This window comes from Myotis myotis, unplaced genomic scaffold (assembly GCF_014108235.1).
Source record: "Myotis myotis isolate mMyoMyo1 unplaced genomic scaffold, mMyoMyo1.p scaffold_m19_p_14, whole genome shotgun sequence".
Classification (NCBI taxonomy): Eukaryota; Metazoa; Chordata; class Mammalia; order Chiroptera; family Vespertilionidae; genus Myotis; species Myotis myotis.
The window spans coordinates 41,239,174-41,256,206 of record NW_023416318.1 but is presented as its reverse complement, the minus strand read 5'-3'; positions in this window follow the sequence as shown (position 1 = coordinate 41,256,206).

Here is a 17,033-nt window from a genome sequence, read left to right as displayed (position 1 = left end):
GTCACCCCTTTCAAAGCTGTTTAAAAATGACGAAGCAAGAAGGGAATATATTGCCTCCCTAACTGGGAGTCCAGAGGCCACAGTTGAATTCAGGATTAGGGACTGTCTTCCCTCTCTCAGTTCATCCCTGAGGGCAGGTTTGGGTTCTATGCTAATACCAGAACCAACAGCTGAAAGAGGTAAATGGGACTCCTACTTGCCCCACCTCCTACTATCGGGGTTTTCCTATGAAGCCAATCTTAGACCCAAACCTGGAAAATGTAAAAAATGTACTAAGCAAACAGATACATGCACAGAAATCATGGAACTGAAGGGTAGCAGAATATGCCGCCCCAAAATGTGTCAGTAGGCATTCAGGACACAGCACCCCAAAGCATGCTGCTCTGGTATATTATTCTGAGCAGGGCATTTGAAACAGCAGGTGCAGGGAGAGGCTTTCTTTGAACTTCCCTTCTCTGCCTTAAGGTGATCCTCCACAAGGAATTTTATTCCCATAAATCCCCTCCACGGAGTGTCGTCAACCAGGGAAGACTGCCTCTTGTCACCAGAAGCCGACCCCACACCCAGACTCATACTTCCATCCCTCCCAAGGGCCCATTCACCTTTCCTAAAAGTCACTCTCCCCTAAGAGTTCTACTCCCCCTCCCCTTTTCCTATCTAATCCTCAATTTGAAGTCACCTTGGGGAGTAGTTTTTTCCTGGGTTTCTCCCATGTATAACGAGGGACACATATTAGTAGACTTTTGTTTGTTTTCTCTTGTTAATCTTGTTTATTACGGGGCCTCAGCCAAGAACTCAGAAGGGCAGCAGGACAATTATTTTCCTCCCCCACAGAACCTACTTCTAAGCTCTGCAAGGCTTCACTGGCTCCTGGTTGTGCAACAAGCACTCGGCTTGAAGGAGTCCCCTGCGGGGAACCCACAGTGCCATCCTCTGGGAAAGAGGCTCCATGTGGGGCGCAAGAGCACAGGCCTCTAGAGCCCTGTCAGGAACTGGCTCATCGATGGCCGTCTCCTAGCCCCTCATGTTCTTCCACTTGACTCAGTTCACTGATGAGTTACACACGGGGCTTATGCAGCTCCCTGTGGTGGGTGGGTTTCTGATGCAAGGACTTCAAAGGCCAGTTAGGAAGCCCTGCGACATGCACAGACGGCATTTACACACAGACAACACACTCCTCACGCAGAAACCTTTTTAAAGTAAAATAGAGGCCCGGCGCATGAAATTCGTGTGTGGGTACGGTCCCTAGGCCTGGCCTGCGATCATGGCCATCTTCCCCACCTGCCCACAGCTGGTCCCACCCCCCGTCGCCACCCACCCCGTTTCCCGTTCACCATCGGGTGATCGGTTCCTGATGGCCAGGGAAAGGGACCAAGAGGTGGGCAGTGAGCCTCATTATGACTGGTCCAGTGGTTGTTCTGGTTTGTTCTGCTGTTAGGGTCAATTTGCATATTATCCTTTTATTATATAGGATAGAGGCTTGGTGAACAGGTGGGGGCCAACTGGCCTGCCCTGGAGAAGGCCCTGGATCAGGGTGGGGGTCCCTGCTGGGCACGGGGCCGGCCTGGGCGAGGGGCCCTCAGGAGTCTGAAGGTCAGACCCCCCGATCAGGATTGGGGTCCCTGCTGGGGGGCAAGACTGGCCTGGGCTAAGGGCCGCCGAGGGTTTGCAGGCCTGCCACGCTCCTGATCGGGATGGGGGTTCCTGCTGGGGGGTAGGGCCTGCCTGGGCGAGGTGCCTCGGGTGTTTGCAGGCCAGCCACGCCCCTGGCTTTGTCAGGAAGGACATCTGAAAAGACGTCCAAAAGATGCCTGGTCTATCGGCCTAATTAGCATATTACCCTTTTATTAGTATAGACTAGAGGCCCGGTGCACAAAAATTTGTGCACTCGGGGGGGAGAGGGGGGTCCCTCAGCCCGGCCTGTGCCCTCTCACAGTCTGGGACACCTCGGGAGATAACGACCTGCTGGCTTAGACCTGCTCCCGGGTGGCAGAGGGCAGGACCAATCCCTAGGTGCAGCCCCTGGTCGGGCTCAGAGCAGGGCTGATTGGGGAGTTGGGGCGCCGCCCCCTGTCATGCACAGTGCAGGGCTGATTGGGAGGTTGCGATGCCACCCTCAGTCACGCTCAAGGTAGGGCCGATTGGGGGGTTGGGGCACCGCCCCCTGTCACACTCAAGGCAGGGTCGATGGGGAGGTTGCGGCGCCACCCCCTTTCACGCACAGAGCAGGGCGGATCAGGGGGTTGGGGCGCCACCCTCTATCACCCACAGAGCAGGGCTGATCAGGGGGTTGGGGCGCTGCCACTGTCACACTCAGGGCAGGGCCAATGGGGAGGTTATGGCTCTACCCCGTGACACACAGAGCAGGGCCTGTGGGGGGGGGGGGGGTTTGGGCGCCGCACCCTGTCACACAGAGAGCCGCAGGGCGACCAGGGGGTTTGGACGCTGCCCCCTGTCACAATGATCCCAGTGCTGGGAGGCCTCGCGGCTCCTCTGATCCCAGTGCTGGGAGGCATATTACCCTTTTACTATATAGATTAGAGGCCTGGTGCACGGGTGGGGGCCGGCTGGTTTGCCCTGAAGGGTGTCCTGGATCAGGGTGGGGGTCCCCACTGGGGTGCCTGGCCAGCCTGGGTGAGGGGCTGATGGCTGTTTGCAGCTGGTCACACACCCTTCAGGGTGGGGGTCCCCACTGGGGTGCCTGGCCAGTCTGGGTGAGGGGCTGAGGGCTGTTTTCAGGCTGGCAGGTGACTGAAGCTCCCAACTGCTCCTTTTTTTCTTTTTTCTTTTTATTCTGGGCCAGCTTTAGCTCTGGCTCCAGCTCTGAGGCCTCTGCTGCTGAAAGCAGGCATCTGGTTTGTTTGGGTTCTATAATCGAAACACTGTATCAACTCCAGCTCTGAGATCCCGGCGGGCTGAAAGCAGGTTTCTGGGGTTTTGTTTAGCTTCTATATTTGTAACAATGTTTCAAACTGCAAGCTCAGAGGCCGGCAAGGCAAGCGGGGAACGTTGGTTTCCTCCTTCACTGAAGCAAGCAAGCCTCATGTTAGTTTCAAGCTGCCTGACTGCCGGCTGCCATCTTGGCTGGCAGTTAATTTGCATATCGCCCTAGCCAATGGGATTAGCCAATGGGAATTAGCCAATGGGATTAGCCAATGGGAAGGGTAGCGGATGTATGCTAATTACCATGTTTCTCTTTTATTAGATAGGATTACTATGACAAATTTTTGCTCCCAGCCAGGCCAACTTGATTGGCAGCATCCACATGGGGCTTGGTGCCTGTAGTTGCTTCAGCCCCACATTCTCTCGGTTCAAGTCCAGTGGGAAAGACCCAGAGAGTTTGCTTTCCACATGGCTCAACCCAAGTCCTAAGTTGAGTTCAGTGCTCATTCCTGAACCACTTGCTTGGCCAGAAATATGATGGGGGTTACTCGCTGCCTGGCCCCCCTGACCCCACCCCAGGGGCAGGGGTGAAGCTTGTGCCTCTGGAGGGATGAATTTTAAGACTAGGATGAGAGAATAGGATGAGAGAATAGGTGGCCAGCTGTCCACCTCACTATGGAACTTCCCAAACCCCCGGGGCCCGGCCCTGCACAGTGGGACACACAGAGCCACCCAGCAGCTTCCCAACAACACCAGGGACAGCTGGGAACCAAGAGTCCCCCTGGCTGTGCACAGGTAATCTCATCAACAGTCCCTCTATCTGAATGCTTCAGTCATCACCTCCACGCAGCTCACTCAGACAAGCCACTCAGTATTGGGAGCCTTTCTCTTCTTCCCCTGGGAAACCCATTGGACACAGCAGCCTCACGCCTCTCCCTGTCATCTCCCCCTGTCGCCTGCTGCACTTTTTCCCCCAGCAGGATCTCGGCGTATCACCCATTCCTCCCTCGTCTGCCTGGACAGGCAAGATGTCACCCCACCCACACCCTCCCCTGGGGGGCAGCCCTTCCTGCTGCCTTAGTTCTGCAGGTCTGCCAGCCTCCTATCCGCTCTCCCTGCTCTACGCTCTCCATGGGCCACTTTCAGTGGTTTCCCCACTTCTCGCACCCTCAGTGGTTTCCTGCTGACGGTCAGACAGCCCAGACCCTCCTCAGCCAGGGACTCCCCCAGGCATGAACCTTTCTGTATCAACACAACTGGTTGCCCAAACCTCATTGGTGCCAAACCTCACGTACCCCTCGCCTGTCCCATGTTTGCTCATCCTTCACCAACCCCATCCAGTCACATCCCACTTTCTGCCTACAGCTGTTCCTGATCCGTGTAACTTAAAATGGCCTCCTGCCATGGTGATATTTCTCAGCAATGCCCGCTAGACGGGATTGCTATCTTGTGTTAGTTATTTTTCAGCCTTATCGCCTCAGCTGGATTAGAAGCTTCTGGAAAGCGAAGATAAGGATGTCTCATATTTCGCTTAGCCCAAACAGCGTTCATCCCAGCATCTTATCCATTCTTTTTGCCCAAGAAATTCTTAGTAGTGATTCCCTGGAAGTCATTCAGAAAGGATCCTGTTCTAAACTAAAGCTGGGTGCAGAAATTTACAAATTAAAAATAACAAAAAATTGAGCCGCAAGCCCATCCACTGCTTTTTTTTTTTTTTACAAGAATCCAATCATTTTTGACTAATGATATAATTTATCAAAATATATTAGTATATGAACTCTTAAAAGTAGCAACTTGGCTCAAAATGTGCTTTATTCTTTGCCCTTCTGCCCTCATACATGCTTTCCTTCTTTCCAAAAAACCTAGGAAGCACCAGCTTTCGGGTGTGAAGCCAACGAGACCGAAATAAAGAAGGTGAGAGGACGTGATGTCCAAGGCCCATGTCTGGTGCTGAAGTGTGGGTGCCCCGGAAGCAGCTGGCCACAGAGGCACCGGCCCTGCGCTCCTCAGTCCATGGCACATGGCTGAGTAGGTGTTGCCACAGCAGCTGGTGGTGCGACTTCCAGAAGCGACTGTAAAACGACAAAGCCCACAGTGGGACTTTTCCATCCCATGGCTGGTGGGAGGCGGTCTGAGAGATAACACACGACTGTTGCTAATGTAAGTCACTAGGGCTTGGGAACTTGGGAACCTAGCAGCAGAAAACCCAAGCGCTGTCTTGAGTTACAGTGAGAACTCGAAAGGCAATTTGCAGGGGACCGTAGCACAGGGCATGCCTTAATGGAGCTGTTACTTGTACCGTGGCCATTTGATAATCCCAACAAGCCCGGAATATTAACCCCCCTGCTGTCCCCACACAGGCACTAAAGAGTGACAGGCAGATAGATTGCAGTTTGCAAAGCACTTTCTCAGACTTTATCCAGATTATGACAACATCAGCCCCAAAGGGTTAAGGACCATGCCCAAGATGGCTCAGCTCCTAAGTGGTTGAGCCAGGATTCAAACTCACAACCCCATAGTCCCAGTATAGTGCCATTGAACTCCAAGCACTTCCTCACGTGCAAGGCGACTAGTCTTGGGAAGGAACGGGACAGTGTGGAGACCTACTGGCTTCCTATTAGAAGCTGACTTGGGATGGCTTCCAAACTGTGATCTTAAGCAAAATACTCAAAGTGAGCCTTGGGTTCCATGTCTGAGAACTGGAAATGCCCACCACCCGGCTTCCTTCCATCACGGAATACTATGAGGTTCTAATCAAAGAATGGGTGGGAAACGGGAAAGGTTTCCAGCAGGCGTCTGTAAACTTACAGACAGGGCCTGGCCTCTTCCCATCCCCACAGTGGACATGCATCCCGCGCAAGACAGGGCACGCAGTATGCCTATAGGCCCTGCAGTCCAGTCACTTAGTGTCTGGGAACAGCTGACCCCTGGTGGTGACTAGGAAATGGGAGCTCTTGGCCTCAGTCACTGACCAGCTCTGACTCTGGCCCCAGGCCCTGTGAGGAGGAGTGGTGGGCAGAAGCTGACCATTGTTCTGCCTAACACCACCCCCCATTTGGACATTTGCAGGCCCCCTCATGGCTTCTGCCCTTGACCTTCCTTTCTTCCAGCCAAGAAAGATGACGCACTGGCCAGTCTCTCCCATCAGTGATATTTTTCCTTCCCATCTCAATAGGAAGATTGTGGGAACATTTCCTAAAAAGTGAATGGGAAGCGCGTGGCTTGGTTGAATGGCATTCGCCCACAGTGGAAAAACTGATGACATCTCAGGCCTCGCATATGAGTAAGGACGGGAAAGGGATGAATGAGCAAACCACGTGGCTCTCTGGGAAAGGCAGCTTGGCAAAACGAACCGCAGGGCAAAGAAGGCTGAGGCAGGAGTGTACACCTCCCCCAGCTCCCCCAAGCCCTACCCTCTTACCTAACCAGAGAGCAGTCAGTAAAACCAAGAAATGAGCAATGATGCCGTAATGTGAACTAATTTATAGAGCATACTCAAATTTCTTAGGTTCATAAAAAGGTGTTCAACATCACTGGTCGCCAGGGAAATGCAAATCCAACCACAATAAGATGTCACTTCACACGTGTAAGAAAAGACAGGAGATAAGTGTTGGCGAGGATGTGGAGAAAAGGGAACTCGGGCACTGTTGGTGGGAATGTAAGTTGGTGCAGCCACTATGGAAAACAGTATGGCTTGCCCTCAAAAAGCTAAAAATAGAACTACCATATGACCCAGCAATCCCACTTAGGAAAACGCTAACTCACAGAGATGGCAGCATTATTCACAACAGCCAAGATGTGGAAATGAGCTAGGTGTCCATCGACGGGTGTGTGTGTGAGGCACCCACAGGCACACTCACAACGGAATATTATTCAGCCACGGAAACATGGGAATCCTGCCTTTTGTGACAACATGTATGGGCATTATGCAAAGTGAAACAAGTCAGAGAAAGACAAATACCCTATGATTCTACTTATATGTGGATTCTAAAAAACCTGAACTCATTGAAATAAGAGTAGAATGGTCGCTGCCAGAGGTTGGGGGATTGGGGAAATGAGGAGATGTTGGTCAAAGGGTACAAACTCCCAGCTATAAGATAAATAACATCTGGGGGGTCATGTACAGCATGGCAACTATAATTAACAAAGCTGCATTGCATACTTGAAAGCAGTTAAGAGAGTAGATTTTAAATGTTACCACCACACACACATACACACACATGGACACACACAAATCGTAATTGTGTGAAGGGATGGAAATGTTAACTAGCCTTATTGTGGAAGTCATTTTTCAATACATACATGTATCGAATCATCATGCTTTATACCTTAAACTTGAGTATGTTATATGTTAATAATCCTATATAATAAAGAGCTAATATGCTAACGGTCGTGATGCCCTCATGCCGAAACGACTGCTCATCAGGAGGCTGTGCACCACTTCATTGCTCCCGAGACCGGGCAGAAGCGGGGAGGCACCCGAAGGAGGCGGGACCAGCACGAGGCGACGTGTGGGACCAAGGGTGGGGCTTGAAGCGGCCAGAGAAGGCCAGAGGGATCAGGGTCAGAGCCAGGCATGCTCAAGCTCTGGGTGGAGAGGTTAGGGTGTCAAAGCAGGGCAGAGGGTGGGTGGGCAGGACTGCGTGATTTCACGTGCTGGGCTTCTAGTGTCTCAATAAAGCTTGAGGGCAAACATAATCGGGTCAGCAGCTCAGACCTGCTGCTCACCCCCTCACTCAGGCAGCACTCACTGAGTCTACTGGGGACAGAAGGATGGGGGCGGGGGCTGTGAGGGGCAGTGCGCTGCAGCAAAGCTACTGAGGTGCAGAGTGGGGGAGAGGAGGCAGGGCCAGTCCATGCAGGCCTTGCAGGCTCCAGCATAAAGTGTAAATGGCCTAGTGTATGCATGTTGAAGAGATGTTACCGGGAGTATCAATCTGGCTTATCTTCTAAATACAGAGGTCACCCTAGTGATGCATGGAGGATGGGTTGCAGTGGTTGGAAGTGGAACTGGGGAGATCAGCTCATCAATTCAGGGGAGGCCATTGGGCTGAGGCATGTATTGTCCATATGCAAGGAGCAGCAGTATTTCATGCTCCCCCATCCTTTGCCAAATTTAATTTAGAATCTCACCCTTAGATTCCTTATTCTGTGGCCTAGTGACTTCACCCAACCTCCCAGCCATCCAACCAGCTCCCTGCTACATGTCAAAGATCTGCTGTGTGCTGATTCAGACAAAGGCTCTTGGGCCCCAGACCCTACCCTCATACCCACAGCTGGTTTCTCCACTCACCCCCAATGGTAGATATCTGGGACAACACCTGTGGCTAGTATCTCTGAAATTCTGGGCAGTCTTGGGAAATTAAAGGAGAAAGACGTGCTTACATTTGCAAGACTTCCCCTCATAGAACAGAGGCCATGGGGTACCACAGAGTGGGCTTCAATGCTGGCTTCTTCCCCAGCTCCTTCCTCGTGCTACTAAAGCTAGAAGGAAAGAGCACTAGAAGGAGGAGTGATTAACACGATGTGACGAGCTACCCCTGGCTCTGCTCCTCTGCCCTCATTTGCAACCTTGACCAGAGCTTGCCCTCTGGTGATAACAACTCTGCCCTGCCAGGTCAGTAAAGCTAAGCTAGTTACCTGTCTTTAGAAGAGACTCAAGGTCATTGTGGTCTGTGGGTAGGACCTTTAACTTCTCTGAGGGCAACCTGGTGCTGTGGGAAGAGCACATGCAGTTGATCACAAAAGCAGCTAATGGAGACCTAGAATATTCTTGAAATAAGTAGTTAGCATAGAACACAACACAGGCCTCCTCTGATCTGACAACTGTGGTCCTGGGTGAGTTGGTTCAGGACATACAAGGCTTCTCTTTGGGTAAAGCATTAATTAGCAGAACTGGGAGCATATTACGTAAAAGAGCACAGATGCTGTCGGAATCAGGAAGCTGTTCCTCATCGGATATGTGGCCTTGGGTCAAAGTTGTGCCTGACCTGCCAACCTGCTCAAGAATTCTGGCATGAGGTGGGGAGCAGGGCCTTGGAGGGAGAGCTTAATTTGCATAAACCTCCCAGGCTTTGTGGGAAATCTTGGTAAGGAGTCTTGGAAACAATAACTAAACCCTCTACTGCCAAAATTAAAAATCCCCTCCCAACCCCAGCAGAAGTCAGCTTTTCAACTTGTGGAGAAGAAGTTGAAAGAAGATAGGAACTCACCATGAGGGAAGGAGGTGTGTGAGAGTGTGGAATGAGGGATGGTTGAGAGCTTCTACTTTACCTTGTTCAAGGTAATCCTATCTAATAAAAGAGAAACATGGTAATTAGCCATACCTCCGCTACCCTTCCCATTGGCTAATCAGGGCGATATGCAAATTAACTGCCAGCCAAGATGGCGGCCAGCAGCCAGGCAGCTTAAAGCAAACATGAGGCTTGCTTGCTTCAGTGACAGAGGAAGCCAATGTTCCCTGCCTGCCGCTGCTGTCCTCTGAGCTTGCAGTTTGAAACATCGTTACAAATATAGAAGCTAAACAAAACCCCAGAAACCTGCTTTCAGCCAGCCAGGATCTCAGAGCTGGAGTTGAAACAGTGTTTCGATTATAGATCCCAAACAAACCAGATACCTGCTTTCAGAAGCTGAGGCCTCAGAGCTGGAGCCAAGCCTCAGAGCTAAAGCTGGCCCAGAATAAAAAAGAAAAAAAGGAGCGGTTGAGAGCTTCAGTCACCCGCCAGCCTGAAAACAGCCCTCAGCCCTTCACCCAGACTGGCCAGGCACCCCAGTGGGGACCCCCACCCTGAAGGGTGTGTGACCAGCTGCAAACAGCCATCAGCCCCTCACCCAGGCTAGCCAGGCACCCAAGCGGGACCCCCACCCTGATCCAGGACACCCTTCAGGGCAAACCAGCTAGCCCCCACCCGTGCACCAGGCCTCTAACCTATATAGTAAAAGGGTAATATGCCTCCCAGCACCTGGATCAGCGGAGCCATGAGGCCTCCCAGCACTGGGATCAGCGTGACAGGAGGCAGCGCCCAAACCCCCTGATCTCCCTGCGGCTCTGTGTGTGACAGGGGGCGGGGCCACAACCTCCCTATCCATCCTGCTCTGTTCGTGACAGGGGAAGGCACCCCAACCCCCTGATCAGCCCTGCTCTGTGCCTGATAGGGGGGAGCTCCCCAAACCCCTGATCGCCTTGTGACTCTGTGTGTGACAGTGGTGGTGCCCCAACCCCCTGATCGGCCCTGCTCTGTGGGTGATAGAGGGCGGTGCCCCAACCGCCCCTCACGGGCCCTGCTCTGTGTGTGACGTGGTAGAGGCATAACCTCCCCATTGGCCCTGCCCTGAGTGTGACAGGGTGCGGTGCCCCAACCCCCTGATCCGCCCTGCTCTGTGTGTGACAAGGGGCAGTGCCCCAACTCCCCTATTGGCCCTACTCTGTGAGTGACGGGGAGAGCTCCTCAACCCCCTGATCGACCCTGCTCTGTGCATGACAGGGTACGGAGCCCCAACCCCCCTGATGGGCCCTGCTCTATGAGTGACAGGGGGCAGCGCCCCAACCTCCTGATTGGCCCTGCTCTGTGCGTGACAGGGGGCGGTGCCCCAACCCCCCAATCAGCCCTACCCTGAGCGTGACTGAAGGTGGCATCGCAACCTCCCGATCCACCCTGCACTGTGCATGACGGGGCGGCGCCCCAACTCCCCAATCGGCCCTGCTCTGAGCCCGACCAGGGACTGCACCAAGGGATTGGGCCTGCTCTCTGCCACCCAGGAGCAGGCCTAAGCCAGCAGGTCGTTATCTCCCGAGGGGTCCCAGACTGCGAGAGGGCACAGGCCGGGCTGAGGGACTCCCCCTCCCCCCTGAGTGCACAAATTTTTGTGCACCGGGCCTCTAGTCTATGCTAATAAAAGGTTAATATGCTAGTTAGACCAGACATCTTCTGGATGTCCTTCCAGACAAAGCCATGGTAGCAGGGGCCAAGGCAGAGGCAGTTAGGGGTGACCAGGCCAGTAGGGAGGGCAGTTGGGCGTGATCAGGCCCGCAGGGGAGAGTTAGGGGCATCAGGTCATCAGGCAGAGTGGTTAGGGGCAATCAGGCAGGTAGGCAGGCAAGCGGTTAGGAGCCTGTGGTCCCAGATTGTGAGAGGGATGTCCAACTGCCAGGCCTAAACCTGCAGTCGGATATCCCCCAAGGGCTCCCGGATTTGAGAGGGTGCAGGAGGCTGGGATAAGGGACCCGTCCCCCTGCCTCCTGTGCACAAATTTTGTGCACCAGGCCTCTAGTGATTCATAATTATCAGGGAGAAAATGGTCATGTTCTTATTGTATAGTGAATGCTTTGATCTTGAGTAGGAGAGATATTGAAACAATCCAGGCAGATGCCCACTTCCCACGTAGAAACATGGCTTTTTATGAGGTTATAGAGGCTTAAAAAGAAAGCCTCCTTTCTCTTGGAACATAAAGAAAACCTTTAACTTGGCATTGTCAAGACCGTAGTTATGGGGGAGGAGCCTGGCCACTGACCATTCCTGAAGGAGGAGAGGTTAGGACCTAGCTTTGCCCCCTCAGGTCAGCACCCTGATACCAAAGGGGCTGGCAGGATTGGAGTCCCAAAGCAGACACTGCTAATGGGGTCCGAGTCCTTTGTTTGTCCAGAACTGGGTTGTGATTCCATGTCAGCCATGAAACAAAAGGAGGTGACCTCCCATTTTCATCAGCCAACTCCTTCATTGACCCCCAGCTCTTGTCTGTGACCATTCAAGGACTCCCACAAACAGGACTCCCACCAACTCACAAAGTCAGGGGCCACGTGTGCTTGAAGAGGCAGCCTTCTGAGGCCTTCCACACACCCTCCAACCCTGCCCCCCAACTTCCCCCAGTGTCACCCCACCCCTGCACTGTCTGCCAACACCCTTCCCCAGCATCCTCACTGTCTCCTTGCCTGCCAGCCTCACAGGTGCTGCCCCTCCCTCCCCGAGCTCCTTTCTTATGGCCTCAGCACTTGAAGCAATCTGTATGTTTTCCTCTCCCTTGGTGGGCTGCAGGGACCTCGTGCCGGTGTGTCCTGCAGTGCTCAGTTCCATGCTCTGCACTCAGGAGGAGCTTGGAAAGGGCTTGTTGAAGGAAAGATCTGAACTCAAACTTGGAATAAGAGCATCTGCTAATGGGTGCTGCTCCTTTAGCTGTTATCTTTCGCAGGTTACTCCTCAGCCTCTGAGTAGAATCGCCAATTGTAAATAGTGCCCCCTTCCCCCCCACCCCACCCCCCGGGCCCATCAAGCCTTTCACTCAGTCCTCAGACAACCCTTCCCATCTGTGAACGGAGCAGAGGGGTGGAAGGGGAATCACCCAGGTGGGCAGCTGTGTCCTAGAAGCTCATGTCTGAACGGCCCGGCCCATGTGAATGCGCTAGAGCCGGGGACCCTGAGAGCAGGAGCTGCGGCCTCGGGAGGGCCCTCCGGTCCCCGCAGGGATTTTGCTGGAAGTCCAGCTTCAGTCTGAGGGGACGTCTCAGACCCACATCTGGAGGCCATTTCACGTCCAGCTCACACCTCCCGGAGAATCAGCCCAGGTTTTACTGTGTTCCACGTCCTTCCCCGGCTGCGCTGGCTCACATTCCCGCTCCGGGTTCAGAATGAGAAGCAGGCTCGTTGACTCGCATGAACTCATTTGCTCTCCAGGCTCCTCTGCACCTGCTCCCTCCTGAGCCCTGAAGCCAGCCGTTTCCACAGCAAACAGTCATAAAGGGCCGGAAGCGGCGGGGACTTCAGGTGCAGGGGAGTGAGTGTGAACACTTTGGCAAGGCCGATTGCATACAGATGTTTTTAGCCATAAACCGGGGTTGGGGGGGGGGGGACGGCAAAGCACTGAGCGGTCCGGTTGCTAACGACAAGGCCTGCGAAGAGCATTAGGCTGATGCTCAGAGGGTGACTCAGAACCTCCGCAGGTGCTGATGTCCACGCCCGACAGGCTGGGTTGGGACTCAGGGCTAGAGGCCCCGGGAAGTTGGGTGTGCAGCCCAGGGAGCCATGCCACAGAGGCAGGCCCTGAGTGTGCAGGGGGTGCACTGACACCCCAAACTCCCAAACCCACACTGTAGCACTTGAAGTGATTTGTATGCGGTGCTGTGTTAGTCTACTTTCCTCGATTCTAGTTAGCACGATGCCTGACCCCTCTCTGGGGTCTCTACCAAATTCCCAGGGGCTGCAAATAAGACACAGAGTCTGGCCTGGCTGGCGTGGCTCATCGACCCATGAACCAGGAGGTCACGATTCCCAGTCAGGGCACACGCCAGGGTTGCGGCCTCGATCCCCAGTGTGGGGAGTGCAGGAGGCAGCCCATCAATGATTCTCTCTCATCATTGATGTTTCTAGCTCTCTCTCCCTCTGCTTTCCTCTCTGAAATCAATAAAAGTGTATATTTTTTAAAAAGACACAGTGTCTGTATCTGAGAGTCTCCCACTGTGTGAGGACGGGCACACGCACAGCCGATGGCAGGTGGGACTGTGTCTTGTACTAGGACAGAGGCACAGCGTGCAGGGGAAGCATGAACCGGAGAAGGAAGGCACAGCCAGGCCTTGGGCGGAGGCAGGGTGGTAGGTGACCCTCCCTAGTGGCTGGGATTTGGACAGATGCGAAGGGAAAGCACAGGGCAGTGCAGGGAGCAGCATCGGCGAGAGCGTGGAAGTGCAACGGAAGTGACAAGTGCCCTAGTGTGCTGCAGCATGGCCCAGGTTGGGTCATACGCAGGGAGGATGGCTGCTCTGGGACAGTGATGGCGAACCTTTTGAGCTCGGTGTGTCAGCATTTTGAAAAACCCTAACTTAACTCTGGTGCCCTGTCACATACAGTGGGTCCTTGACTTACGAGTGTCCCGACTAACGAGTTTTTCGAGGTATGAGCTGTCTCTCGGCCGATTTTTTGCTTTGAGTTGCAAGCTAAAATTCGGGTTACGAGCCATCTTCAGATACCCCACCGCTAGTTGGCGCAGCGAACGTCACAGTGAACGCCACAACATCAGCCCAGCATCACATGTCTCACTCGTTCACAATTGATTTGACATACGAGTAATTTGAGTTATGAGTTCTGTCACGGAACGAATTAAACTCTTAAGTCAAGGCCCCACTGTATAGAAATTTTTTGATATTTGCAACCATAGTAAAACAAAGACTTATATTTTTGATATTTTTTATATATTTAAATGCCATTTAACAAAGAAAAATCAACCAAAAAATGAGTTCGCGTGTCACCTCTGACACGCGTGTCATAGGTTCGCCATCACTGCTCTGGGAGATGGTGCTGAAGTGGAGGTGAGATCCGGACAGAGGAAATTCCAAAATGCAGGACTAAGAATATTTTTCCAGTGTTTCAAATGTGAATTAGTTACCAAATGTTCTGAAGTAAGAGGTTTTACAGACAAAGCTGGGTCCTTGTGACCCATCTGGGACCGTGGCTCCCCTGTGGCTACACTTAGCTGTGGCCGGGTGGTGGCCTGCTCTGTTTGAAGTGCTGACAACAGAGGCAGCCCTCGCAAACGCATGTGCACACCAGCCTGGGGCTCGGTGTACCCCGAGCACCCGGGACCCAGCTTGGGAATTCTCCCTTTGGAAGGTCTGGTCAGGGAGGGCCCTGCTGAGGCAGGAGGTGGAACCGAGTCAGATTCCTTGCTTCCCCCTGACAAGCCCAGCCCTGCCAGGGGTATTCATCCCCGCATCACAGCTCATGGTCTGAGGACACCTGCCAGGAAGGGACTCACTCCATCAGCACATCCCTGCACCCACCACGGCTTTGCAGGCAGGGAGGGAGCCGTGGGCGTGAGCCAGGCCAAGCTGAGCTTCCTTGCCTGAGTCACAGGGACAATTTTGTCTGTTTCCTCTGCAGCCCTCCTGGGGGACGGGGCGGGGCGGGGTGAGTCATGTGAGCCCTGGGCAGCAGAGGAGAGGAGGGCGGTGAGTCACAGCTCTGCTTCTTCATCGGAAGCATATTAGAAACCAGAGGAGAATGTGTCCACGGCCAGGTCTGGGGCCCAGCATGCTGGTAACTGTCCGCTAAACAATGAAAGATGTGCCTGTCACCTGAAGGGCTTCTCAGTTCAGATGGTCTCACCTCTTTCCTCGCTGGGTCCCAGGGTCCGGTGACAGCGTCATCTGTGTGGTTCTTTGGTGCTTGTGTGTGTGTGCTGGACGCTGTGACAGCAGGGACCTGTATCCTTAGCATCCAGTCCATTTAAAATGAACAAATGAGTGAATGAACACACTGCTCCATTTGGAGCTAAGATTTAATCTAATGTGTGGGGTGTATATGCAACCTATTTAGATATATAAAATACAGGTTTAGAGTTGTTCATATGAAAAAATGATACAATCATGAATAAATAATACAAGAATGAACTGTGTTTCCCATACTCACAACTATAAGCCTACATTTGCCCCACCCTGTTTTCTGTGTGGAGTAACTTTGGAAGAATAAGAATTCACAAAACACTAATAATAGAGCTTGCTTCCTGGACCAAAGCTGGGGATAGGCGTCTGGGATAAGAAAATATTTTCAGCTCCTCTCCCTCCCCCACCCTTGTTGGCTTTTACAACGTGGCTCATACTAACTGCGTTGTTCCACACTGTCTCATGTCTGTGTGTCCGGCCTTGGACTTGCACCCGTGTGGGGCTGCTGTTCCATGTCCTCACTCTTTTGGAGCCTGCTCTCAGCTAGGTGGACTCCACACATGGGTCTGGGGGTGTTGGTGTGGCCCCTTGTCTCTTGGGTGTTGTGTCAGGTTCTTGAGGAGCTAAAGGCCTGCAGGGGAGCCTGCTGGGATCTGGCCCCAGAGTGGAAGGGTGGGGGAAGCAGCAGAGTGGGTGCTGTGCCAGAGCAGGGACCACAGGCAGATGGGACAGGGTCAGGGCTGAGTGAGGTCAGAGTGCATTCTAGGGAGCTGTGGTGTCGTCCTCTATTGCAGCGGTTCTCAACCTGTGGGTCGCGACCCTTTCACAGGGGTCACTTAAGACCATCAGAAAACACATATATCATTACACTAGAGGCCCAGTGCACAAAAAATTGTGCACTCAGGGGGTCCGTCAGCCCGGCCTATGCCCTCTTGCAGTGTGGGACCCCTCGGAGGATGTTCACCCCAGTGGGGACCCTCACCCCATGGAGGTTTGGCCAGTCTGGGTGAGGGGCTGAGGGCCATTTTCAGGCTGGCCAAGCACCCTGGCGAAGTAAGCTCCCAGCCTCTCCTTTTTTCCTTTTTATTCTGGGATTTATTTACCTTCTATAATTGAAACTTTGTTGCCTTTGGCAGAGGCCTGCGGAAAGCTTGGCTTCCTCCATCGACAGGGGCAACCCACTCCTGCTCACTCCAGCTCCGTGGCCATGGCTGGCTGAAAGCAGGTATCTGGGGTTTGTTTACCTTCTATAATTGAAACTTTGTTGCTTTGAGTGTAGCTCAGAGCCAGTGGCAGGCTGGCTTCCTCCATCACTGGAGCAAGCAAGCCTCCTGCTCACTCCAGCTCCATGGCTGCCGGCTGCCATCTTGGTTCGGTTAATTTGCATATAGTCACTCTTATTGGCTGGTGGTCATGGCTTAAGGGGTAGCAAAAGTACAGTCAATTTGCATGTTTGTCTTTTATTAGTATAGGATATTATTTTTATGATTAATCACTATGCTTTAATTATGTTCAATTTGTAACAATGAAAATACATCCTGCATATCAGATATTTACATTACGATTCATAACAGTAGCAAAATGACAGTTATGAAGTAGCAACAAAAATAATTTTATGGTTGGGGTCACCACAACAGGAGGAACTGTATTAAAGGGTCATGGCATTAGGAAGGTTGAGAACCACTGCTCTATTGCCAGTGAGCTAGCTGAGCCCAGTGGGCTGGCCTGGGGCTTCCACAAGAGGACAATGTCTCCTGGGACAATAATGGATGATTTATTTCACTGGCTCTACAAATCCAGAGCCTCCCTTTCCTGACCATCTTCCCTCTGGCAGTGCATTATATGTCAAATATATCTCAACAAAGCTTTAAAACACAAAATTAAGTTCCATTAAAAAGCAATGTGTACATAGATATAAACCAATTTAGCTCTGATAGAATTGAATCTGAACATATCAACCATCTCACTAAATTTGAAAGGATTAAATATGTTGGTTTAAATA